This window comes from Protopterus annectens, chromosome 11.part0 (assembly GCF_019279795.1).
Source record: "Protopterus annectens isolate FY-2018-M chromosome 11.part0, PAN1.0, whole genome shotgun sequence".
In the NCBI taxonomy this organism is placed as follows: Eukaryota; Metazoa; Chordata; order Ceratodontiformes; family Protopteridae; genus Protopterus; species Protopterus annectens.
Window position 1 is genome coordinate 1,538,553,227 of NC_056745.1, and position 24,595 is coordinate 1,538,577,821.

The following is a 24,595-nucleotide window of genomic DNA, read 5'->3' on the forward strand; positions in this document are numbered from 1 at the left end:
GGTATAGGGAGTTGAGCCATTTAACAGACTGTTGGTGGTTGTCTAGGTAACTTTTGAACCAGAGTAGGGTGGGGTTGTTAATGTTGAGGTCAGAAAGGCATGTTAGGAGTTTGCTGTGAGAAACTGTATCACATGCTTTGGAAATGTCTAAAAAGGTAGCAGAGACTAGGTTGCCTTGGTTCCTGAGTGAGTTAATATTGTTGATGAAGTCGATTAGTATGGTGGTGGTACTGTGGGATGGCCAAAATTCATGTTGAGATTTGGAATATAGATTATTGGAGAGAAGGTGGGTAAGGAGTTGATGGTGGATGCACTTTTCTAAGATCTTTAATAGGGGGGATAGGACTGCAATTGTTTGGTAGTTAGAGAGGTCAGTAGAGGGGCCATCCTTGTGAAGGGGAATTATGAATGAGGTCTTCCACAAGGAAGGGACAGTATTTTCAGTAATGGTTCTATTTATTAGTAGTGAAATGGGGTAGGTTATAGCTTTGGATGCTAGTTGAAGATATTTGGCAGGAAGATTGTTGGCAGCAAGGGTTTTGGTTTGAGTTTAGTTAAGTATTTTTGGATAACAGATGTTGGAACTGGCCTGGTAGAGAAAGGGGTAGTGTTGTTTTGTGACTTAGTGGCTTGTGGTAGGTTGTTAGTGCTTGTATTGTTTATGAGTTTAAGAATGGAGGAGGTAAAGTATTCATTTAAGTTAGTGGTATGTCTAAGTTTGTGCCCTCTATATGGGGGAGGGGGATGTTGGTTTTTCCAGGCTGGAGGATGTTGTTCACTGCAGCCCAAAATTTTTGATGGTTGAAGTTGTGTTTTGTTTGTAGGGAAATGTAGTAATTTTGCTTGTCAGTCTTGATTTGTTTTTTTGCCTTATTTCGAAGTTCAAGAAAGGTTTGTCTAGTTGTGGGTGTCTTGTTTTGTTGCAAGATTTTCCAGGCTTTATCCCTGTCTTTGAATAAGACTCTTGTGTTTTTTTTTTTTTTTTTGTAGTCAGGGACTGGGCTACTGTGCATCCTAATTGTTTTAGTTGTGGCTAGGTGATTAAGGATGTTTAAACATGTGTAGTTAAAGTATTCAACTGCCTTGTCAAGTGGGAGGCTTTTAATGGGAGATCAGTTACAGGAATTTAAGGCCTCTAAAAAGTGAGCTGTGGGGAAGTTTTGAGGGAGTGGATTTGTAGTATGGAAGGGTAGTGATTGAATTTTAGTTTGTGTCTAAGGATACATGTGGGGTTGTGGTCACTGAGAGAATCAGGCAGTGTACCACACTGATGGGCAGTATTGGGTTGGTTTGTGAGGATCCAGTCTAATATGGATTTTCTTTTAGTAGAATTATCAATTTGGGTAGGTGTATGGATGATTTGGGTACATTTGTAAAGGTTAATATGACTAGTGAGTGTTGGAGAGTGGATAGAGTTCCAGTCGATGTTGACATTGCCTAGGTATATAGTTTCATGGGGAAGGGAGTGGGAGGCCCAATGTACTATGGATTCTAGGGTGGTGAAGTTGTTGCCTGGTGGTATATAAACCCCATGTAAGTTTAGATGCTTATGCTGGTTTAGGTAGAGTTTAGTGAATATGGCTTCTGCATTTTTGAAGTCTAGGGATTCATTTTGTAGAAGTTGGATTTAAAACTAGTTTTGTAGAGTAGGGCAATGGCACCACCTCTTTTGAGAATGTTGTATCCAGGTGGAGTTATGTAGTTATCTTTGATATGTGGTTTAAGCCATGTCTCAGTAATGAGCAGTAGATCAGGGTTATAAATGGAAATAGAGTGGAGTTCTTCTATTTTGTTCATGATACTTTGAATATTCAAGTTAAGTATTAGTAAGTTGGTGCTTTTATGTTTAAGTGGGGGTTGGGAATTGCAGGTGTTAGCTGGAGTTGTTACTGGGCCAGGATTGGGGTGGATATCACCTCCTAGTAGTTGCTGGGCTGTTATGATGGTGATTGGTGTGAGGTATAGTAATGTTAGAGTGTGAAATTTGAGACTTGGTTGTTTTGTGGATGCAATGTCAAGGTAAATAGGTGAGTTGAGCTGGGTGGGGGATTGTGTATAAATGGATGGGAATGGGAGTATGTGACTCAGAGGATCGGGGGATAGGTGGTGGGACGGGGTAGACTGCAGGATCTCAGATTGTTATAGTGGGTGAGTGTGAGGTGATAAGAGGTACTGATGGAGGCTATGGAGAGACTTATAATTAGAGAGAATAGTAATAAGGGAGTGTAGTGTTGTTGAGGCTGAGACATAATTGGAGTTGTCTGGTATGAAAGGGGGTGTAAGTTATACAAAAGATATGGGTTACGTTTGTAGGGAAGTGGGAGGTGATAGGGGTAAGAGTGAATAGGAGAAGGGCAGGTGGTTAGGAAAGTATGTAGTAATAGGACACAGAGTGTTTAATAAGGTGTGGAGTGTGTCATTGGGTTTGGATTGGATGTTGAGTGTGGCAAAGGGGTCAGGTGATTAGGAGTATGGATAAATGTATGAGTAGTTGGGGCGGGTGGGGAATGGGGGCAGGGTAGGGGAGCAGAGTAAGCCTGAGCGCAGCGAGGGTGAACAGAGCAGGGTTGAACCCACTAGAACCATGTGGCACCAAGAAACAATCAATCATACCTGTGGATAGAGTCTGCCCAGTGAGTAGGCTAAGACTGTAACCAGCCGCTCAAGATTTGGGAATTAGGCTGATGTACAGTTGCTGTGAATCCTGCAATGTATAGTTTTAAGGAGTGTTGCTCTTTTTTTTGTTTTGATTTGTTTTTTTTTTTTTTTGGATTGTTCACCAATTAGAGAGTGGTCTGGGATGGGGAAGGATAGGTAGTAGGCAGAAAGGATACCACAGTTAACTTCGTGTTATCAGTATTGGCAGTATGGCTATGATACCTAGATGCCTGCTGCCATCTACTGGTGACTTAAAAGTTTTACAAATAGATACTGGGATGTAGAATTGGGCTAAAAAGCAGGAATCAAGGGCCTCCCTTATGAGTGTGCACTCCCATATCTATCTTACATTACAAACTAAGGCAGCTAACTATCAAGTTTAGGCAGCTAGGTTTATGAATTATGAAACAGTACCTACACAGAACCCTAATAAGATGATCCCAGTCCACTGAGGACTTCTGCTGGAGGTAAGAAAAAAACATGCAGGTGAAAGACCTTTGCTGGTTGTTCCTGAGGGAGGGGAAGGCCACCGCATGCTAGGAGTTACCTGTAAGACACAAGGCGATAAACTGGATGAGAAATTGCAGCAGAGGTAAAGGAGAGGATAAAAGCTAAGCTATCTTGGATAACACCAGGTTTAATCAGGTTTAATCGCTAAATGCAAGAGCCACTTTTTAGTTATGACTTGAACACACTGTCTAGTTAAGTGACTTAAAAAGTGAATAATGCAAGATTGAGGAAATCAGACTCAAGACAACCAGACAAAGTAGCTAATAGCTCATTGGCTTAGCCCTCTGTACTATATATCAGACATGATCACGAAAGGTAGTTGTAGTGGCAACATATAGAGGTTCATGACACTTAATCCTGAGGATCTGCTTTTTGAATGATGCTCCCCTGGTATAGTTTTTGATATTTTACATTAATATATCTGGCAAAAATAATGTGTCCCTTCAAGTGTAGTAATAATCTTTTCTTTTTGTGATTTGTAATGCTTGATGGGTTCCTTCTTAATTACTATTCATAGGTTCATAGGTTCATAGATAGGTACTAAGCTATCGGCCCACTGACCTAAGTAAGCCTAGCCAACAAGGCTTCCTGGCTTATGTCACCCAAGAAAGTTAATTTGCTGTGTCTCTGTTGAGCAGAACCACAGAAGTGATCCCTGGGGTGTATTTCATATTTCCCATCCACTCATCAAGATTTTTCTTGAAGAGTGCTAATGAGGAACTTTGCTTGACATAGATGGGTAGCTTGTTCCAGAGTATAGGAGGTATCTGGGACAGGAATATATCCCTCCAGAATGTCCTGTTTATTGTGGTGACAAGGTTTAGGTCCCTAGAGGGTGTAGCCTGGCGGGACTGAGATTTCTTTAGGTGTAGCATGTCCAACAGCTCTGGGTTTAACATAGCTTTATATGTTAGACAGAGATCTCCTTGGAGTAGGTGATATACTACAGAGTAAAGCTGGAGTTTTTTGAGACGGTCAGTGTAGGGGGGGTAGGGCATCTGTTTGAGGCCAGTAATCCACTTTTTGAGGTATTTCTTCAGCCTTTCCAACTGCTGCAGATGTCTTGTGAAGTACATTCCAAAAGGGGCGTTGTACACTATAATGGGTCTAATGAATGCTGAGTAGAGGGGAACAATGACCTCTTTTTTCCTGGATGAAAACCCTTTTGTGATGAGGTGTGCCACATAGAAGGATTTCCTGACTACTGTGGCGATGTGATTATCAAAGGAGAGACTACTGTCCACCTGGATCCCAAGGTCTCTTATCACACATTCAGCATTAAGCAGACTGCCATTTATGTGGTAGTTCATGGGTACAGAGTTTTTACAAAGGGGATGGCAATGCACTTTTTGGCATTGAGCTTGAGGCCATGTCTCTGACACCAGGCATCTGTCTCAGTGAGGCCCTTCTGTAGGATGTCCACATTATTTGGGGACTCGACTATGGCTCCTAGTTTGCAGACATCTGTGAAATTCATTAGCCAGAGGCCTTCTATGTTAGCCTGTAATTCAGAGAAGTAGATACCAAACAGGAGAGGTCCCAAGACTGAACCCTGTGGTACTCCACTTGCCACTGGTTTGAAGTCAGATTTGAAGTCTGCAACTTTTACAGTGTGGGTTCTGTCAGTGAGCCAGTTGGTAACGCATCTTGTGATGTAGGGATTTATACCTAGTTTATTGAGTTTAGCTATAATTCCAGAATGGGGGATGGTATCGAAAGTCTTGGCAAGGTCAAAATAGGCTGTGTGAACCACCTTACCCTCATCTACAGCTTTGGTGACTGCCTCACAGAAGTTGATCAGGTTCAGAAGGTGAGATCTGCCTTTCACAAAACCAAACTGGGTGGGGCCCAGAGTTTGGAGGTTACCAATGTCTTTGTTTATGAGTTCCATGATGATACGTTCCATGGCCTTGTAGACCAGGCTCATCAGGCTAATAGGGTGATAGTTCCCAGGATCAGTGGTGGCTCCCCATTTGTGGAGTGGGATAACTGTTGCTGTGTGCCATTCGGTGGGCACAAAGCCTGAAGTGAGACTATGATTGAACATGGTGCTCAGGTTTGGAGCCAGTTCATTCTGAAGTTTGTGAAATGCAGCTTGGGATGTTGTCCGGTCCCATGGATGCTGTGTTTTTGGTTTTAGAGAGTGAAGCTTTTACCTGCATAGATGTGATTACAGGGACTCTGCATTTTTCCTGTATAGATATGGGCCCTTTATGTGGTGAGAGGCAGATAAAGTTAGCACTGAACCTATCTGCCAAGATGTTGGCAATATCAGTTGGTTCTGTAATTTTCATGCCGTTGTGCTGTAACTCAGAGCAGATCTGGGTGTTGCCATTGAGATTCTTGACATAGCTATAGAATGCTTTGTGGTTGACCTTAGAATCAGTGGTGAATTGGTTTTCATAGCTAGCTTTGGAGGCTCTTATAAGGGATCTCAGCTTCTTACTGAGGCTGACCAGGGAACTCTTCCACTCGTGGGATTTTACTCTCTTTTGCAACAGTTTCTTCCTTCTGTTGTAGAATTTGTTTATGGCAGGGGACCACCAGATTGGCTTCCTTTTTTAGGAGGATAGCGTCTTGGTTCTGTTTTGGATAGCATGATCCATGCACTCATGTAATTGCTTATAGAGTGCATTTGTGTATGATTCAGCAGTCGTAACTGTATTGTATATCTGCATGGGTGTCATAACGTTCGCCACTTATGTCTTAAGAAGCATGAAGTTGGCTTTGGAGAAATTTTTACCATGTTTCCTTAATGGTGGGTGGGGGCGGGATGTGGATATTTAGGGTGATTATCTTATGGTCAGATCTAACCAAAGAGGAGTTGACTTCAGGTGTGGAACACCTGTCACTCATGCTGGTAATGACTAGGTTTAGGATATTGTTTCCCCTGGTGGGGGTGTGGATAAGTTGATCCAGGGCATTGGAATTCATGAATTCCAGAAAGCGTTGAGTGAACGAGTTGGTACATGAGTAGTTTTCCTAGTTAATGGTGGGGTAGTTGAAATCACCCATTATTAGGAAGTTTGGTTGAACCCACATATTTGTATACCAAGAAAAGAGGAATGGGAATCCTGGGGCATGGTGGGGGATTGGTAGCAAGTTATAACTTGGATTGCAGTTTTGCCCAGAGTTAGTTGCACTTGGATAACCTCGGATGCATTATGCTACGCAACTAGCCTGGAGGTGTGGATGTCCTTAATGAATATGGACACACCTCCACCTTTGGTGTTCTGGTCCAGGTTAGATGGCTGAAAAGTGTGGTATGAGTTATAGCCTGGTAATGCAGGGGTGCTGTCTAGAGCCTTGAATTACGTCTCAGTCACTGCACAGATATTGATGTTCTCCTTTTTAAGGAGTGCCTCGAGTGAGTGTATTTTGAGATTTAGACTTCTAGCATTGAGTAGCATTGCCCTCAGTTTTTGCTTGTCTGTTTCTGTTACAGTGGTGAATTTGTCATTTGAACCTTGCCTAAAAAAAGGCACTATAGGGACAGCAAGACCCTTAGCCAGTATCCAGAATCCCAGGGGCGACAGGTGCAGGCCATCTCTGGCAAAGCATCGTGGTCTGTCGACCATGTCATCCCAGGCAGACAGATACTGGATCCCCTTAGAATGACACCAGAAGCTTAGCCAATTGTTGAATTCAATCATTTTGTCCTTGTACTGCAGCATAATTCTGGGTGATGGCAGAATGCTACTCAGGGCTAGGGTCATACCTGCCTGGGCTACAAGATCAGAGAGCTCTTCCATGTCTCTTTTCATGTAGTCCAGGGAGGTAGATCTCACATCGTTCACACCAACATGGACAATGACAGAGTCATATTTGTACTTGTTGTCAAGTGACCTGAGTGTGTGGGTTATGTGGCAGATCCTGGCACCAGACAGGCAGCTGACAATAACCTTCTCCTTGTTTAGCCTGGTGAGTGGGGCATCAGTGTGCCTGACTATAGAGTCACCTATGACTAGTGTGTTGGGTACTTTGTTTTGCCTTATGGGCTGTGATTTATTGGCACGCTGAGTCTGTTGGCTATGTGTCATTTGGATTATGTTGGGAGGTGGAGGTTGCTTGTGTTTGTGCTTTGGAGGTTTCTGTTGCTTGAGCAGATTATTATTGAGAGCCTCTGTGAATGTTTTTGTGTTTCTATGTGTGGATTTTGGTGGTGTAGGTTTAGTAGGACTATGTGACAAGTGTGGTGTGGTGCAAGTATTTGCCTTCTCCTCTTGACTGTTAAGTTCAGTCTTGGTTGAAGACAGTTTTTGTCAAAGGAAAAAACTTCAAAGACCAATTCACGTAAGGTTCAAGTAAGGCACCCTTTATTAACTTGCAGCAAGGAGACAAAGCATGCTGGCAGAATGGTTTGTCTGGACATTAATAATTAGTATGGTATTTTTATACAGTTCTTTCCATGTTACACAGAAATGTTACTTTTATTGCTGACGTAGTTAGACACAGCTTTCTGTATTGTTCTACAGAAAATGTTACTAAACTAATTGCTGACTAGTTGAGAATAACTGCTGATTTGCAAAACATTTGAGAAAAACAACCTGGCCTTGGGGCTTATTTTAGCCCACTACAAACTTTCAATTCTTCAGTTGTGCAGTTCTAATAAATGTGTTGCATTTTGCCTAGATTCAAGGTACATTTCCAGCTTAGGTACAAATAATGCTGACTACGGTTTATATTTTCAAGCATCCATTGTGCTCCTTATCAAAGCTTCTAACAGCTGTGTACTTTCTCATGGCATAAGCAGAAAATCAATAACTCTTTGTTAAGTCTCATGACACTAGTAGAAATGAAATACTTCTTGTTATTTGCTGACATTAGCAGACAATAGAATGCTTCTTGTTAAGTTTCTAATAGCTGTGCAGATTCATGCAGTGTGAACAGAATAAATGTAGTAACCCTTTTAAACCTTGAATGCTTAATGCATATTACTAATACATATTTTTCTAACACCCCCCCCCTTTTAATACTTTTATTCTACTTTCAAAATAAGCATAAACAGTTTTTTGCTTCCCCTAACCTCTTCCTACTCAGGATTTGCAGTTAAGAGAGTCATTCAGTTTAAACTTATGAAAGCATTTTCAATTTTTTAGCAATTCTTCAAGTTCAGTACCTTGGTATAAGGTTTCTGAAACTGACATGTCTATAAAGTATTTAATCAGTCTTTTCATGCAGGGGATGCAGCAGCACACACATACCACCAGCAGGATCATTCCTACACAGATGGCAATCAGGATGTTCATTAGGATACTGCCCCACCCCCCAAACAATCTCTAGAAAAAGTCCATCAATGGATTTGGTCCTGGCTTGGTCATAGCCGACACCTGCTGAATTACCTCAAGGTGATTGTCTATCTCGTGTTTGTGGTCAGGAATATACGAACAGCACTCCTTCTGGATTAAAGCGCAAGTACCTCCTCTTGCTGCTAGGGTGAAGTCAAGACCCATGCAGTTTTGAAGCACTACAGTTCTCATGGCAGTCAGTTCATCAGTCACCAATTCTAGAGTGGAAAAGGTTGCATTGCTCATTATTTCGAGAAGTTTAGACAATTTTCTCAGTTCCCAGATTGATTTCATTGCTCCATATGCTGGCAATAAACCTGCCCACGAGATGATGGTATCACCCAAGTCCATATGTGACAGTCCATTTTTCCCTAGGTTCACATCATGATGGTTTTTCCAGCCCACATTGATTTGCCCCACTGGGTTGACAGGTTTCTTGATTTCTCGTTGATCATTCCAAATTTTCCCCTGAGGTAAAACTGCTGTGTGTCGTATGGCCGGAACCAGGTACCCCAAATAACAACTGCCAGACCAATTCTCAGGTAACCACTTATATGCTTTCTTACCACATACAAAGTAGCAATCTTCTACTTTGGTAGTAACTTTACTATGTCCTGGCTCTGGATGAAAAAATTTTTTGTCAACTATAGTCAGTTGTTTATAGAGGTCAGCCTTATGTTTTACTTCATCAGTTGTCCTATGCATCAGTTCAAAAAATGAATTATAGCTTGTGTTGCGATAGGAACCTGTGTTGTCAGTTTTATTGTAGCATCTATAGGGAACAGTCACATTGCAATTGCTCCAACCCACCTGAACTGTATCATTTTTGTAAAAACACACAGTCCCCTTCTGTCGAACAGATAAGTGCAATGCTACTTTATCTTGTGATGTGACATCTGATGTATCATAGACTAAGTTTTCCCAGGTCTTGTTGGCTCCTAGGGGGACTGAAGTTAACAATAACCCCCCGTATGCTGTTGGCAAAGCTGTGCAAATCCAGCAATTTGAAACATTGAAGGTCTCAGCATACACATATTTGATTGCCTGGTAAGTGTTGAAGTTTGGGTGCCACTCTACGTGCAACTCTCCACGTTTATTCAGTTCAGTTTGTGTGGCTGGGAAAAGGAATGGCCACAACAAAAAGATTATTGTCACTAGTACAGTCAACAGGATGATTATGTAATATTTCTGAAGAAACGGTTGTTCTGCATTCCTGTTTTCTCCGACTCTTCCGAATAGGTACATCTGGATCTAACTGTATCCTGTCATCTTTATTTCAGACATGTGTTCTTACTCTCTGTCCTAATAGGACCTTCAGCACAGATGGTTTCTTCACTGGGGTTGAGACGGATCAGTCCTATTGATCTGACCCCCCTTTGCAGCCAGACTTTGTGCTGAGGGCCCCGATGGAGAGGTAAGATTTTTGTCCATTTCAAAGTTCTTAACTAGTTTGCAGTGTGTCAGGTGGATCCATGAAGCTCGCTCTGAAATCTTGACTGCAGTGGGTGTTGAAAGAAGCACCTGGTATGGACCTTCCCACCTTGGTGATGACCAATTCTTCTTTTTTATGGCCTTTATCCACACCCAGTCCCCGGGTGTCACTGCCACCTCTGATGTCTCGGTTTGCTTTCTATCTGAAACAGAATTTAACTGCAACAGATGTTTAGAATTCATGACTTGCTTCATATATTCAGCTAGTGTAAAATCAGCTTCCTGGTCTGAGGACATGAGAAGTTTCCATTGGGGTGTATAATAAGCCCTTCCAAATAGTTTTTCAAAAGGAGTCAATCCTTTTGCAGTCGGAACAGTTCTCATGCTCAACAGTGCCAGAGGCAAAAAATACAGCCAATTCTTTCCTGTCTCAGCTATTAACTTTCTCAATTCATTTTTTAATATACCATTATGCCTTTCAACTAGCCCTGCAGATTGCGGATGGTATGCACAATGATTTTTTTAAAGAAATATTAAAATGCTTACTTAACTGCTGTATGGTTTGGTTTACAAAGTGTATACCATTGCCACTGTAGATCCTTTCCGAAATGCCGAATCTAGGGATGATTTCTTTGACAAGTACTTTTTCTACCATGGCTGCATCTGGATTTTTGATTGGAAAGGCTTCCACCCATCTGGAAAACATATCTACAATGACAAGACAATACTTCTTATTTTCACATTTGTTCAGTTCTATGAAATCCATACAGACAGTGTGAAATGGATATGGTGGTGTAGGGGAAACTCCCTTGCTTGGGCTTTAACGCCCCTTGTGCATGATGTTTGTTGCATATTTGACACGTCAATCAGAATTTTTTAGAGTAGTTTGTAAATCCATACGTTGTGAACACCTGGTTCACCAGCTGTACCATCCCCCCTGTTGAGACATGGCACTGCCCATGGCTCAACAATGCTGCATATCTAAACAAATTAGATGGTAGTATCGGTTTCCCTTCTTTAGAGATGTACAGCCCCTTTTCGAGAATTGCTCCTCGTTTTACCCATCTTTGTTTTTCAGCTTGCGTAGTGAGTGTCTGCATTGTTTTTAACATTTATAAGTCTAAAATCTCAGAGGGTTGTAGTTCCTCATTTAAAAGAAATACTTCAGAAGCTGCTTGTTTTGCAGCTGTATCAGCTCTTGCATTACCTTTTGAAATCCTATCTTGTTGCGTGGTGTGAGCTGTGCATTTACAAATGGCTATTTTCTGAGGTAACTGAATAGATTCTAAAAGATCTAAAATAAACTGTGCATGATTTATAGGTTTGCCAGTAGATGTTATCATTCCTCGTTTTTTCCACTCTTGCACAGAAACATGTACAGTAGAAAAAGCTTACTGGCTGTCAGTAAAAATGTTTGCACATTTACCCTTTGCTAAGGTACATGCCCGTGTCAAGGCAATCAATTCTGCTGCCTGTGCAGATAAGTTGTGTGGTAAAAGTTTTGCTTCTATAATCTCAGTGTCAGAAACTACTGCATATCTTAATAGGTTCTGTCCTGCAGGACCCCTTTTGCATGAACCATCCACGTAGTATGTCACCTCGGCATCATCCAAGGGGATATCTGTGAGATCTTTTCTAGGTAGTGTCTTTTGCTCAATTACCTGCAGGCAGTGGTGTGGTAAGCAATCTGCAGGGGTCGGTAGCAGAGTAGAAGGGTTCAAAGTCATGCATCTCTCAACTGTCATGTGAGGTTGGCTCAACAATATAGTCATACAGGAAAGATGCCTAGCAGGGGAAAGATATGCCACCTTTTCTTGTAGTAAAATAATTGTGACTGCATGAGGCACTCTCAAAGTGAGAGGGTGGAATAAGACTACTGAGGCCGAAGCCTGTACTGCCATTGCAGCTGCAACTACTGCTTGTACACAGTGGGGTAAGGACCGTGCCACTGGGTCTAGTTGTGATGAATAGTAAGCAATGGGGCGTTGCTTATCCTCATGCTGTTGTGTTAACACTGATGTCATATAACCTTGCTTACAATCTACAGTTTGGAAAAAACGTTTATGGTAGTTTGGTAATCCTGGAACTAATGAGGATACTATTAACTGCTTCAGTTTACAGAAAGCAGATTCTGCTTCTGGTGTCCATTGTAACAAATCCTGTGCTGCCATAGGCTTCTTATATATGAGGTCAGTCAGAGGTGCAGATTCCAAAGCATAGTTTGGAATCCAGCTCCGGCAAAAATTAGTTGTACCCAGGAAGGACATTTCCTTCTTGGTAGTGGGTTTTGGTGCTTGCAATATTGCTACATTTCTGTCCTAAACTAATGTTCTGCCTTCCTTGGATATTACATATCCCAGGTATTTGACTTGTTTTTTCCAAAGCTGCAATTTATTTTTATTTACCTTATGTCCTTCAGCGGCTAAGAATCGTAATAGCGCTATGGTATCTTCTCTACAATCTTGCTGGGTGGGGACCGCCAGCAAGATGTCATCAACATAAAGTAAAATCTGACTGGCTCTTGGTGGGGTGAATCCCACCAAGTTGCTTGCCATTTCTTGTGAGAATATTGTTGGACTTTCACAATACCCCTGTGGTAGTCGCATATATGTATACCTTTTCCCCTGAAATGTGAATGCAAACCAATACTGGCTGTCAGGGTGTATCGGTATCAAAAAGAACGCATTGCTGATGTCTACCACAGAAAAATACTTCTGTTGAGGTTTTAAATCATTCAACAGGGTGTGTGGGTCTGGCACCGTAGGTGCCCTTGGTATTACTGCATCATTTACAGCTTGTAAATCTTGGACCATATGCCATTCTCCATTTGCTTTTTTAACTGGAAATAAGGATGTATTACATGGTGAATCGGGAGATTCTACCAGTATTCCCCCTTTAAGTAAAGCTGCTATAATAGGCTTTATTCCTGCCTCTGCATCTTTTCTTAAGGGATACTGTCTTTTCTGTGGTCTAAATGCTGACTTTGGTGTGATAGTAACTGGTCCCGCTGTACGAATAAGTCCTACATCTGACTTTCCTGTTGACCAAAGAGTTTCTGGTATATTCTGTAAGGTATTCTCTTCCTCCTTTAATATGAGTGCTAATCAGCTGTCCTTGCTAGACTGCAAGTGCACTGCTGGGTGGGTCTGAGTTATCCAATTCAACTTCTGTATTTGTATTCCCTGTTCTGACAGTTCTAATTCTGTCTGTTTCTCCCATCTCGTGACTTTTTCTCCTAGGTCTGCCCATTCTATGTTTTTGTTCTTGGTTAAGCTAACATGTGGTAATCAATTAGATTTATAAAGTGTAAAGAACTCCTGGGACAATGAACAGCTGGCTACACTGTTCCCTTCTGTGTCCCAGTACAGGTTATGTAATATCATTCTGTTTGTATGATTTTAAAACAATTCTTGCTCATATTCCTTGTCATGTCCTGGTGTGTTACAATAATACAGGGTACTGTGCAACAGGTGTTGCTTATCAATGTCAAGGGAGGGGAACTTGCTGATGGCTACATTCATTAATTATTCGGTCACAGTCCTGGACCAGTTGTAACCAAGTCCTGGCTGTACCAATAAAACATTTCACCCTCCGATTGCACTGCAAAGGTATCAATTTGTTGCTGTGCTTCCATACCCTGCATGGTTGGGACTACTGCTATACCAAATAGTTGCATGAGATCTCTGACCAAGAGGTTTACTGGGCATTTTGCAGAAACAACAATTTTGCTTTTCTGAGTCAATCTTGAAACTGGATCAGTTATTGCAATATTACGGGAGAGGGGCTCCTGATACATCTGTCCATTAGCTGCTTTTACCAGTATGTAATCAGGTGACTCCATGTTTTCTGGCAGTTTGGCGGGATGTATCAGGGTTCGTAATGCCCCTGAGTCACACAAGAATTTGACTTCCCTCCCTTCTACCAAGAGTATAACTTCTGGTTTCTTGTCTGCTAAATAGACCTCCAAGCTCAATAAAGCTAGGTCTAATATTTCATCTTCTTCATTATCACTAACTTCTTGCACTTCCTCTATCTCTTCTGTCACATCCTCTACTCCCTCTATCACATTCTCATTTGTCCTTTCTTCGCTATCCCCTTCTAGTGACTCCTGACTATCATATAGTCAGTCCTCACCCTCCTTGTCTTCTGTTGTTGCCTTCTTGTTTTTCCTGCAATCCTTTGCCAAGTGTACCTTTTTACCGCATTTAAAACATTCACCCCTTTTTTTTCACCCTTCAAAGTCCTCTGATCGTTGATCAGATTGTTTGTTTCCCTGTGTATTTTTCTTACCCTTTTTCCCAGACTGTACTACATAAACTTCTGCTCCATCTTCTACAGAAAACACTTGATCTTTCTTTTTCTTTTTGCTATTAAAATGCCTTTCGGCATGCCTAGCATATTCAAGTAATGACTATAACCTGCTTGTACGATGGTCTACCATGTGTTTTGTAATAAAACTGCTTATAGGTGCAATACTGCCCTTTAAAAATGCATTCTTTAACTGCTGTTCATATGGCGAATCTTGTGTTTGATCTTCATGAACCTGCATTCCACAATGGTTGTTAAAACATTCTAATAGTCTGGCATAATACCAGTCAATAGTTTCACCTTCTTGTTGGATGCATTGATTAATGCAAGTCCAGTCTGCCCTTGGCTTCCATTTTTCAGAGATGCGGTCTGTAAGATCTTTTACTCTGTTGTCTAATTCTGCGCTGCTATGTGGGAGGGGTCTTTGTGCAGCATCACGTGGATTCCAGTTGCCACTAATCATGTGCCAATCTGGCTCCACAATTTGTCTAACTACCTTTTCTACCTCTTCTCCATTTAAGTTATAACTCAGCCTCATTCCTTGCAAATCTTCTGAGAATTTTCTAAAATTAACTTTTGGATGGGGAATTCCCTCAGTGGCTTTCCGGATATCCTCCAGAGTCCAAGGTCTATACACTAAAATAGTTGGGTCCTGATTATCTTGTCCTGCCTGAGGATTAGGTACTTCTATAAGTGGACATATTTCTTCTTCACTCATAGATCATGAATTCTTAACCATTTGATATAATTCGATGCCTTCATTTGAGTTACCTGCCCTTGTTCAAGACCTGGTCCCGATGGGATCTCTAATATATGTTTTTATTTTCATAATGCCTCTTTCTTCAGTGACCACAGGATATTGTGGGAGTGGACTAACCTGTTCCCTTGCTTCATATTCTGGTAAGGGAGGCAGAGGGGCTGATGCTACTACTAAGTTATTGTCCTCCTTATCTAAAAACATTGTTTTTGAATTTTTGTTCTTTTGTTCCCTACGGTTTACTTCCTCAATCCACCTGTGTGCCTGAGGAATTCCTAATTTACATTGCTTTTTTACCCGACCTTTGGAATCAGTTTTGAGCTGTTTGACAAGTTTGATAAGTGAGGATTTTTCTAATTTTCCATCAAATTCATATTTATTAACCCATTTTGAATAATATTTAATATTGTTGGTGTGCTGCGACTGCATGTATTTTGCGTCTTCTGTTAACTGCAGATTTTGGGATCTTCTTGTGCAATTATTTCCCATTTTGTTCTACCCTTTTGATTGTTATGTAACCTCTTAGTTTTTTAACGTGGTACCACGGATTTTGTTATAGTCTCTTCAGAATGACTGCCTACTTATTCTGTTTCTCCTGATCTATGACAAGACAGTAATCTTTTCTGTCCCTGACTTGTAAGCAAAAATACAGTCCTGACAAAAACAATACAAATCTAGTCCCTGATCTAAAACAGAAAACAGGAAAAAGTAGATTCACCTTACCTGAGCCTACGTGATTGATCACCTGATTCGTGGTGACCCGTCCTTCAGTCGCAGATCAGAAAGTAGCTGGCCTCTTTTGAACAACAATTCAGTCGGAGGGCTTTTCAAATAAGAAGAACCGATTTGGTTTCTTCCCCGTATGGTTTCAACCACCTGGCCCGTCTGATCCGAGGTGAAGAGAGGGTTCCGGTCCGAAGAACCAATCTGTCAAAGGAAAAAACTTCAAAGACCAATTCACATAAGGTTCAAGTAAGGCACCCATTATTAACTTGCAGCAAGGAGACAAAGCATGCTGGCAGAATGGTTTGTCTGGACATTAATAATTAGTATGGTATTTTTATACAGTTCTTTCCATGTTACACAGAAATGTTACTTCTATTGCTGACGTAGTTAGACACAGCTTTCTGTATTGTTCTACAGAAAATGTTACTAGACTAATTGCTGACTAGTTGAGAATAACTGCTGATTTGCAAAACATTTGAGAAAAACAACCTGGCCTTGGGGCTTATTTTAGCCCACCACAAACTTTCAGTTCTTCAGTTGTGCAGTTCTAATATATGTGTTACATTTTGCCTAGATTCAAGGTACATTTCTAGCTTAGGTACAAATAATGCTGACTATGGTTTATACTTTCAAGCATCCATTGTGCTCCTTATCAAAGCTTCTAACAGCTGTGTACTTTCTCATGGCATAAGCAGAAAATCAATAACTCTTTGTTAAGTCTCATGACACTAGTAGAAATGAAATACTTCTTGTTATTTGCTGACATTAGCAGAAAATAGAATGCTTCTTGTTAAGTTTCTAATAGCTGTGCAGATTCATGCAGTGTGAACAGAATAAATGTATTAACCCTTTTAAACCTCGAATGCTTAATGCATATTACTAATACATATTTTTCTAACATTTCTAACTCCAGTTTGGCTAGATAAGTGCATCTCTCACAGGTTGTTGGCTGGTAGAAGGAGAGGGTTGTCTGTGTACATGAGGCAATTGCTACATTGCCCCAAGATGCCCAGATTCATCAGATAGACAGGAGAGAACACTGGGAGCTGACCCTTGGACATGCCTGAATAAAAAACTAATTTCCTCTAGACAAGTGAGGAAAGTGAGTATAAGAGCTGTTTTTCTCTAAGCAAGTGAGGAAAGTAAGTACAAAAACTGTTTTCCTCTAGGTAAAGACGAAGGTTGAGTGCTGTAGTAATTTGTAGCTTATTTAGTGCTAACAACAAGTTCTGAACAAGTGCTGAGCATGAATAAGAAAATGCAAGTGCTAAAACTAAGAATCTGTACCTGGATCTTGTGGTAGATAGGCTACCTAGTGCTTACCACTCCCACTGATAAGCTAGAAGGCTTCCCTCCAACACAGAAAGGCTTGAGGGGGGTGCTCAGAAGCTTACAAGCAGTCCTGGATACAGCAAATCTGTATCTGGACTAGACTAGTTACAGGAAAGGTGGGAAACAAGCACAAATGTGGGCTTTTAAACCAGAAAGTTGAAAGAGATGGAAAAACTGCCCAAACGGCCAATAAACTACAATTTCTGGGCCAGAAACCACTCTTGTGGTAGATAGGCTACCTAGTGCTTACCACTCCCACTGATAAGCTAGAAGGCTTCCCTCCAACACAGAAAGGTTTGGGGGAGAATCAGAAGCTTACAAGCAGTCCTGGATACAGAAAATCTGTATCTGGACTATTTTATTTTTATTTATTTTACATTTGTTGACCAGGATAGTCCGACTGAATGCATGTCCATTTTCAACGGAGGCCCGGGTAGAAAAGGTCCAGGTAAACAGAAACATTAAAAACATGTTACAATTATAATTTTGACAAAGAGTACATAAGCAAACAATAATAAATATGTTCCACAGGTTAGAGTTAAACCCTGGTGAAAGCCAGGGGTAAATGAAACAGTAGCTTATTAATAGATTTTACATAATCTAGAAGAGAGTTAGCCAGGCTTGATACAATGATATAGCCAGTTTAGTGCCAGATGTTGTTTGAGTCTAGTTTTAAATTGACCTAGGGAGGAGAGCAAAGTAATGTCAGCTGGAAGTGAGTTACAGAATCTGCCTACAGAGTTTGCAAAGAGAGAGTCACCAGCTGCATTGTTAATTTTGCTTGTCTGAATTAGTAGTCTGTTACAGGATCTAAGCAGTCGAGGATTGTGTTAGGGGGTGATAAGATTTTTAAGCACAGGAGTATTATCCGGATTATAAAGGATTTTATAAGCCATGATCAGTTGGTTATACTGAATTAGACTGGGTAGTTCAAGCCACCCAAGCTGGTTAAGATTGATGCAATGATGTGTCCTTAAAGGCAGCCCAGTGGCAAACCTACCAATGTGGTTATAGCAAGTTGAGAGTTTGTTAAGAACAGTCTTGTTTATATTAGAGAGTATAGGGGATGTGTACAGAAGTGTTGATGGAAGGTGAGAGCAAGCCATGGCAATTTTAGCTGGAGGGGTTAGGAAGACTGTTATTCTGTAAAGTGACCCTAGTTTTTTATTGATGGTTTTGCTCGATTGGTTTACATGTAGGCCGAATTTTAGATTGTTATCTATAATGAACGGACAGCACACGATAAGAGGGCTGGAAACACAGCTTTAATGCTCCACAAAACGTTAAAAAAGATATAAAATCCAAGTAATGGTAAGCGCTTTCGGCAGGTTCAAATAACCCGCCTTCATCAGACAACCACAAGATTACAAAGAAGTTAACTTATACTACAGTATTAAAAACATTGAACGTATCAAATTCAAGTGCATTGTTGCATTAAAGAAAAACCATGACAACCTTAAAACGGCAACTCTCCAAGTTGGGAACTGATAACCATGTAGGTATAAATATCACTTAGATTCATATACACATGTATTTTATACATACTAGCTTAAAATGTTATATTGTAAACGATTTTCTTTATGGACAAGTCGTCAATTTTGAGAGTCTCACAGATAAGGTTTATTATATATCCTTATTGTTTTTAATTTTAGCAGTATATCATATTTAGTATTTGGGTTTGCTCATTATTTTTGTAAACAGTAATAGCATATTAGGTTAAGAACCTTTTGTGATTTACATGTGATTAATACTGGTATTTACAATTCTAAATTTCAGTCTTTTCTTGCTAATATTTAATAAATTCTGCAGTAATCTATTTAATATAGTTGAACCATAAGTAATGCTACATGGTTCAACAGGTGAATTTTCAGTATTGTCTTTAAATTCCGCCTTGTTTGAAGCTGTTACCAGCATACATAATTTTGCCTTTATATGTAGCAATACAATTTGTGAATTTTAACAATTACTTGACAAGTACCCCATTGATTTGACATAAGATACATCTTTGTCTTTTGCTAATGTATTAATCAATTCCTTTTACTGACATTTTTTGCTTATTTACACCTACATGGTTATCAGTTCCCAACCTGGAGAGTTGCCGTTTTAAGGTTGTCATGGTTTTTCTTTAATGCAACAATGCACTTGAATTTGATACGTTCAATGTTTTTAATACTGTAGTATAAGTTAACTTCTTTGTAATCTTGTGGTTGTCTGATGAAGGCGGGTTATTTGAACCTGCCGAAAGCGCTTACCATTACTTGGATTTTATATCTTTTTTAACGTTTTGTGGAGCATTAAAGCTGTGTTTCCAGCCCTCTTATCGTGTGCTGTCCGTTCCTTTAGCAGTTTCCAGTTTGTTTTCGTTTGGTCTTGTGTTATCTATAATGACACCTAGTCATTTTGTAGAGGGGTCAGGGGGGATTAATGTGCCATCATTTGCATTTATGGTAAAGGTAAAAGCAGGAGACCTTTGCGTTGGTGAGAATAACAGCATTTTAGTTTTTTTGGGATTTAGTATCAAAGAACGTTCAGAAAGCCAGTTTTCTATAGTGTTAAAGGTTGACTGGGTAGCAGACCATAAGGCTGCTGGAGATGTGGCAGAGCAGATCAGGGTGGAGTCATCAGGATATTGGATACAGCTGACTTTTGGGATGACAGTATACAGGTCATTAATGAAGATGGAAAACAGCAGGGGGCCCTAGTATAGAGCCGTGTGGTGCTCAAAGGGTGTTGGGTAGTAGGTTAGAGAGTTTGTTCTGACAAAGAACAGCCTGCTGTCTCCCATTCAGGTAGGATGTAAACCACTGAAGGGCTTTAGTATCTAGACAGAATGTTTGCAGGGTGTGTATTAGAAGTTGGTGGTCAAACATGTCAAATGCCTTGGAAAGATCCAAGAAGACTATGGTTTATGGTTTTGGTGAAAGCTAGTAGGGCTGACGTAGTGCTGTGGTGTGGGTGGAAGCTGTATTGGGTATCTGCCATGAGGTGATTCTGAATTAGGTAGTGTATGAGTTGTCTGTGAATACATTTTTCCATAATCTTTGCAAGTGGAGAGAGTATGGCTATTGGTCTAAAATTGGAGAATTCAGTAGAGCTGCCTCCTTTATGAAGTGGGATTACATAGGATATTTTCCAGATGGTGGGAATTCTAGCTTCTGTTATGGTTCGATTAATTAATATTGATACTGGGTAGGCAATAGCATCAGTTGATTTTTGAAGGTACTTGGCGGGGAGTTGATCAGCAGAGAGTTGTGGGTTTTAATTTTTTGATCAAGGTATGGATAAGTGACATGGTCACTGGTTGGAAGCTGAATGAGGGTAGGTTTCTAGGGGTGGTGCTTTCAGAACCAGGAGAGCTAGGAGGTAGTTGGCTTGCTAGGGCTTGAATTGTCTCAGTAAAAAATCAGTTAAAACTATCTGAAACATCCTCGGGGTATTTATCAATAGTAGCAGCTGGGATGGAGGTAGAAGTTTGTCCAGGATGAAGTAGATTATTCAATCCTGCCCAAAACTTCTCAGGGTTGTTTTGATTTACTGTCTGTAAGTTGCAGTAGTATTGTTTTTTTGTCTTGTAAAATGGATTTTTTTGGTTTCATTCCTAGATTGCCTATATTTAATTTAATCTTGGGGGTCTTTAGTAGAACGCCATAAAGCCCATAATTTGTTTCTACAGGTAATTTTGAGTCAAGACTCTTTAGAAAGCCATGGTGCAGTTTTTGATTTTGTTCTCTTTGAACAAGCAGGTGCATACAAAGCTAGGATCTCAATAAATTTGTTATTAAAGTATGCAACTGCCTCCTCTAATGAGAGACTAGTTACAGGAAAGGTGAGAAACAAGTGCAAATGTTCTTTGAACCATACTCCCCTCACTGCCTTTACAAAGCGACACTTTTCAGAATTAAGCACAACAATCTAATTAAGGCTTTATGAATGAGCCATAGCACTTAATGAGTAATTCTTTCTAATTGTCTAACCTACCTCCTAATGCATCTCAGTGTCCCAATGAAGCAACACATTGTGTTATGCTTCAAGTTCTCAGTTGTAGGCTTCCAAACTTTCCCTGTTGACTAATGAGGGCCAGTTTTTTTTTGCTTATGTTCTTAATTTTCTCAGATGAGAAGCACAATCAAAATTGCTCTCACAAGCCAACAGTGTTAGCTAGCTGTTTCAAAGAACTAAAGATATGCAATTTATATAAACAGATGTGCCGGCATGAAGTTTAAAAGTACTTGCGTAGATACAGAAAATTAGCATTTTCTAAAAAGGTAATAGAATTGCTTTTTTTTCATTGTGTTTCTGACCATCAGCTGCCACCAATGCCTCCCCCTTATCCTATGGTTTCCTATACCCTCCCAAACACACTGAGGCCCATGCTTGGGACCAGTGAGGAGAGTAGGGCATTCCAGCACAGCATCATATTGTTGCCAGGGCTACTTTCTGCTACACAAATCTTAGTTTGCATTTTGGGTCTCTCTCTCTCTATATACATATATATATATATGTATATATATTCCCCTTCATAAAGTTGAATGGCTACAATCTCGAAATGCATATGGTCGAGACCATATGCTCAAAATTGTAGAAGCTCGACTGTGGGAATGGGGAAAAGTATATAGTGCAGAATGGGAGATTTCCCTTTCTGCGCTGTAGTGCGATCTCGGAGTTGGAATAAATAAGTAGCGGGGGTGTGAGGGTGCAGAGGGGCTTGCCCCTGCAGAAACACTTTTCAGTGTTATGGTTTTTTTTGTTCCGTTTCACAAAGTAGAGCTACAGACATTCGAGCATATGGCGTCGGCCATATGCATTTCCAGTTTCTGAACGTTCAATTTTGTGAAGAGGAACTCTACACACACACACATATATATATATATATATATATATATATATATATATATATATATATATGTATATATATATATTTTTTTCCCAATACAATGTGAGTCGATCTTTTAATATTACCTTATCTGTATTCAATATCACTATGTTCTGAAGTTTGCTATATACTCATTTTGTATGTAATAGTGTTGATTGGAAGGTAGTGATGTATTTTTATGTATTTCTGCTCTTTAAGCTCTGGTTGTGGCCGAAAAGACCAATATACCAGTTCACTTATCCACTGCCAAATAGTAAGTAAATAAATAAATAAAATAAATAAATGCAACTGGAGCATCCTTTTCACACTTTGTCCTCCTACAATATTGATTATAATCTTTCTTGTCCTACTTAAAGTATCATCTTCCTTTTGGTCCTTATTGAAGTTTATGTCACTTATCTGTGCGTTGTCTATCTCAGACTTACTTTCTTCAGTAGATGTAGCTTCTCAGTGCAACAAAACAGGTATTGCAGATTTTTTCTTTATTAATTAAAGAAATGTAATAGGAGATCCAGAAACTGTACCCAGGATTCACTAACCTTTCCTGTAAGACTAAGTTAGTCTTACACAGAAACTGCAGTCTAAGAGTAAGACGGCAGCGCACCATGCATATTCATGAGTGCACGATGCCTCAACTCTAAGGCTAACATGGAACATGGACGAATGCAGGGGGTGTGTCGGACTGCTGAGCAGTCCAAAAATCCATGCCCCTGCAAGTCTCTCAATTGAGAAATGTCAACTTACATGAGCAAGTCCGCTCAAATGTGTACATACCCAACACTACACTCCCCACATTCTAAACCCCTGTACAATTATAAAATGCAAAACTTTTATTTTTTTTAATATTCCCGATATAGCTGCCCATATTTGCATGTGTTTGCGCTGGTTTGCCCATTGCTTAGCTACAGTTAGCAGCATAGACACCGAAGAGGATAACAAGAAAAAAATATGCAAATTAAGGAAAATAGCGATAGCGCAGTGGTAGAGCCTTCGCACAAAGAGGAGGCATTCCATGTTCGAGTCCCACCACTCCCCCTTCTATTTTCAGTAGGAAATCTGTATATAAAAATAATTCCTGACATTTATCATTGAAATTTTTGTAAAAAGCATTGAAATGGCTTATGTAGTAGTGAATGAATTTATATATATATATATATATATATATATATATATATATATATATATATATATATATCTAAGAATGTGAAATGGTTATGCATACTGATGGATGCATAAGTAACGTATCTTAAGCAATGTGAAACACTGCTAAGCAAAGTTAACCAGTATTAAGCATATTTAAATGTAATTGCTCATAGCTGAGCACTGAGTTAACTAGCACAAACGCTTTGTGCGTAGGTGCGCATCGTGCCAACTAGCGCAAACAGAGCATGGTTTGCGCAATGTTGCACATCGTGCCAACTTGTGAAATGAGAATGCGCGGAGCTGTGCACCGCGCAAACCAGCGCAACGTCGAGCAACGTCGAGCAACGTCGGGCAAAGCTGAGCAAAGTTGGCTAAACACAGCCACACCTCCTAGCCGGTCCGGCCAGTAGTAAAATAAAAAGCAATGACAGGGCTCAAACCCGGGATACTGTGCACCATAATCACAGTACTGAACCACTAAGCCATGACAGAATTTCACGACCATGCACTTTCTACAGACACATATATATCAATGGAAGTTGACCCATTGCTAAGCAGGTGTGCTTTCAGCCGAGTTTTTTCAAAACTGGCCAATCACAGATAAGTGCGGGAAATGAGGCATATTTAAGCTCCATAGGTGGGAATACTTGCCATAACTGGTTGTAGCTCCCATCTGCAGTCAGCATGGCCAGTGTTGGAGAGGGTTCTCGATTTCAAGTGCAACACTGGGGCATTGAGAAGTCAAAAGTAATGGTTTGGCTCCTCGTCCATAATCATGAGGTGATACTCCTGCAGGGCCAGTTCCAGGGCACCCAGTAAAAAGCAGAAGCCTGGAACCATCTAGCTCATGATCTCACCAGTGCCACAGGCATCCCTCGGACTGGTGAGCAGGTCAGACACCACTACTCAAACCTGAAGAGACGCAAGGAGGACCAACTGATCCAGTGGATACAGGAGGGCCATGGGATGGAAAATGCCCCACTACTGAGTAGGTAGCCATGGAATGAAGTATCTAAGAATTGCTATTGTAGTCTATATTATGGATAGGTATGTCTCAATATCACTTCATTTACTTCACAGCTGCAGGTGTCCGTGCTGCGAATCAGCAAGCCTATGCATATAGGCTGCTAAGGCTGTGCCACCAGGCAGGTTAGTAATTATTCTGCATGTATTGTTATATAAAATAAGTGAGAGAGCCTGAAACAGAGTGTTGTAACCCATTAATAAACGTATAATAAGTCTTGAATAATTTCTCTGCATGTACTGTTATATAAAATAAGTGAGAGAGCCTGAAAAAGAGTGTTGTAACCCATTAATAAAGGTATAATAAGTCTTGAATAAGTCTTCTGCATGCACTGTTATATCAAATAAATGAGAGAGCCTCTAGAAAAGTGTGTTATGTAATTAATAAAGGTATAATTTCTGGAGTGTGTCCGTGTCACTTTCTTTGATATGTTGTTGCACTCTTGCATTATAGAAATAGTACTGTTGTATTAAGCGCTGTCAACCCACACTTGGATAGGCCCATATAAAGTGGATGAAGGGAGTGCCAGTAGCTGTTAAGCATAT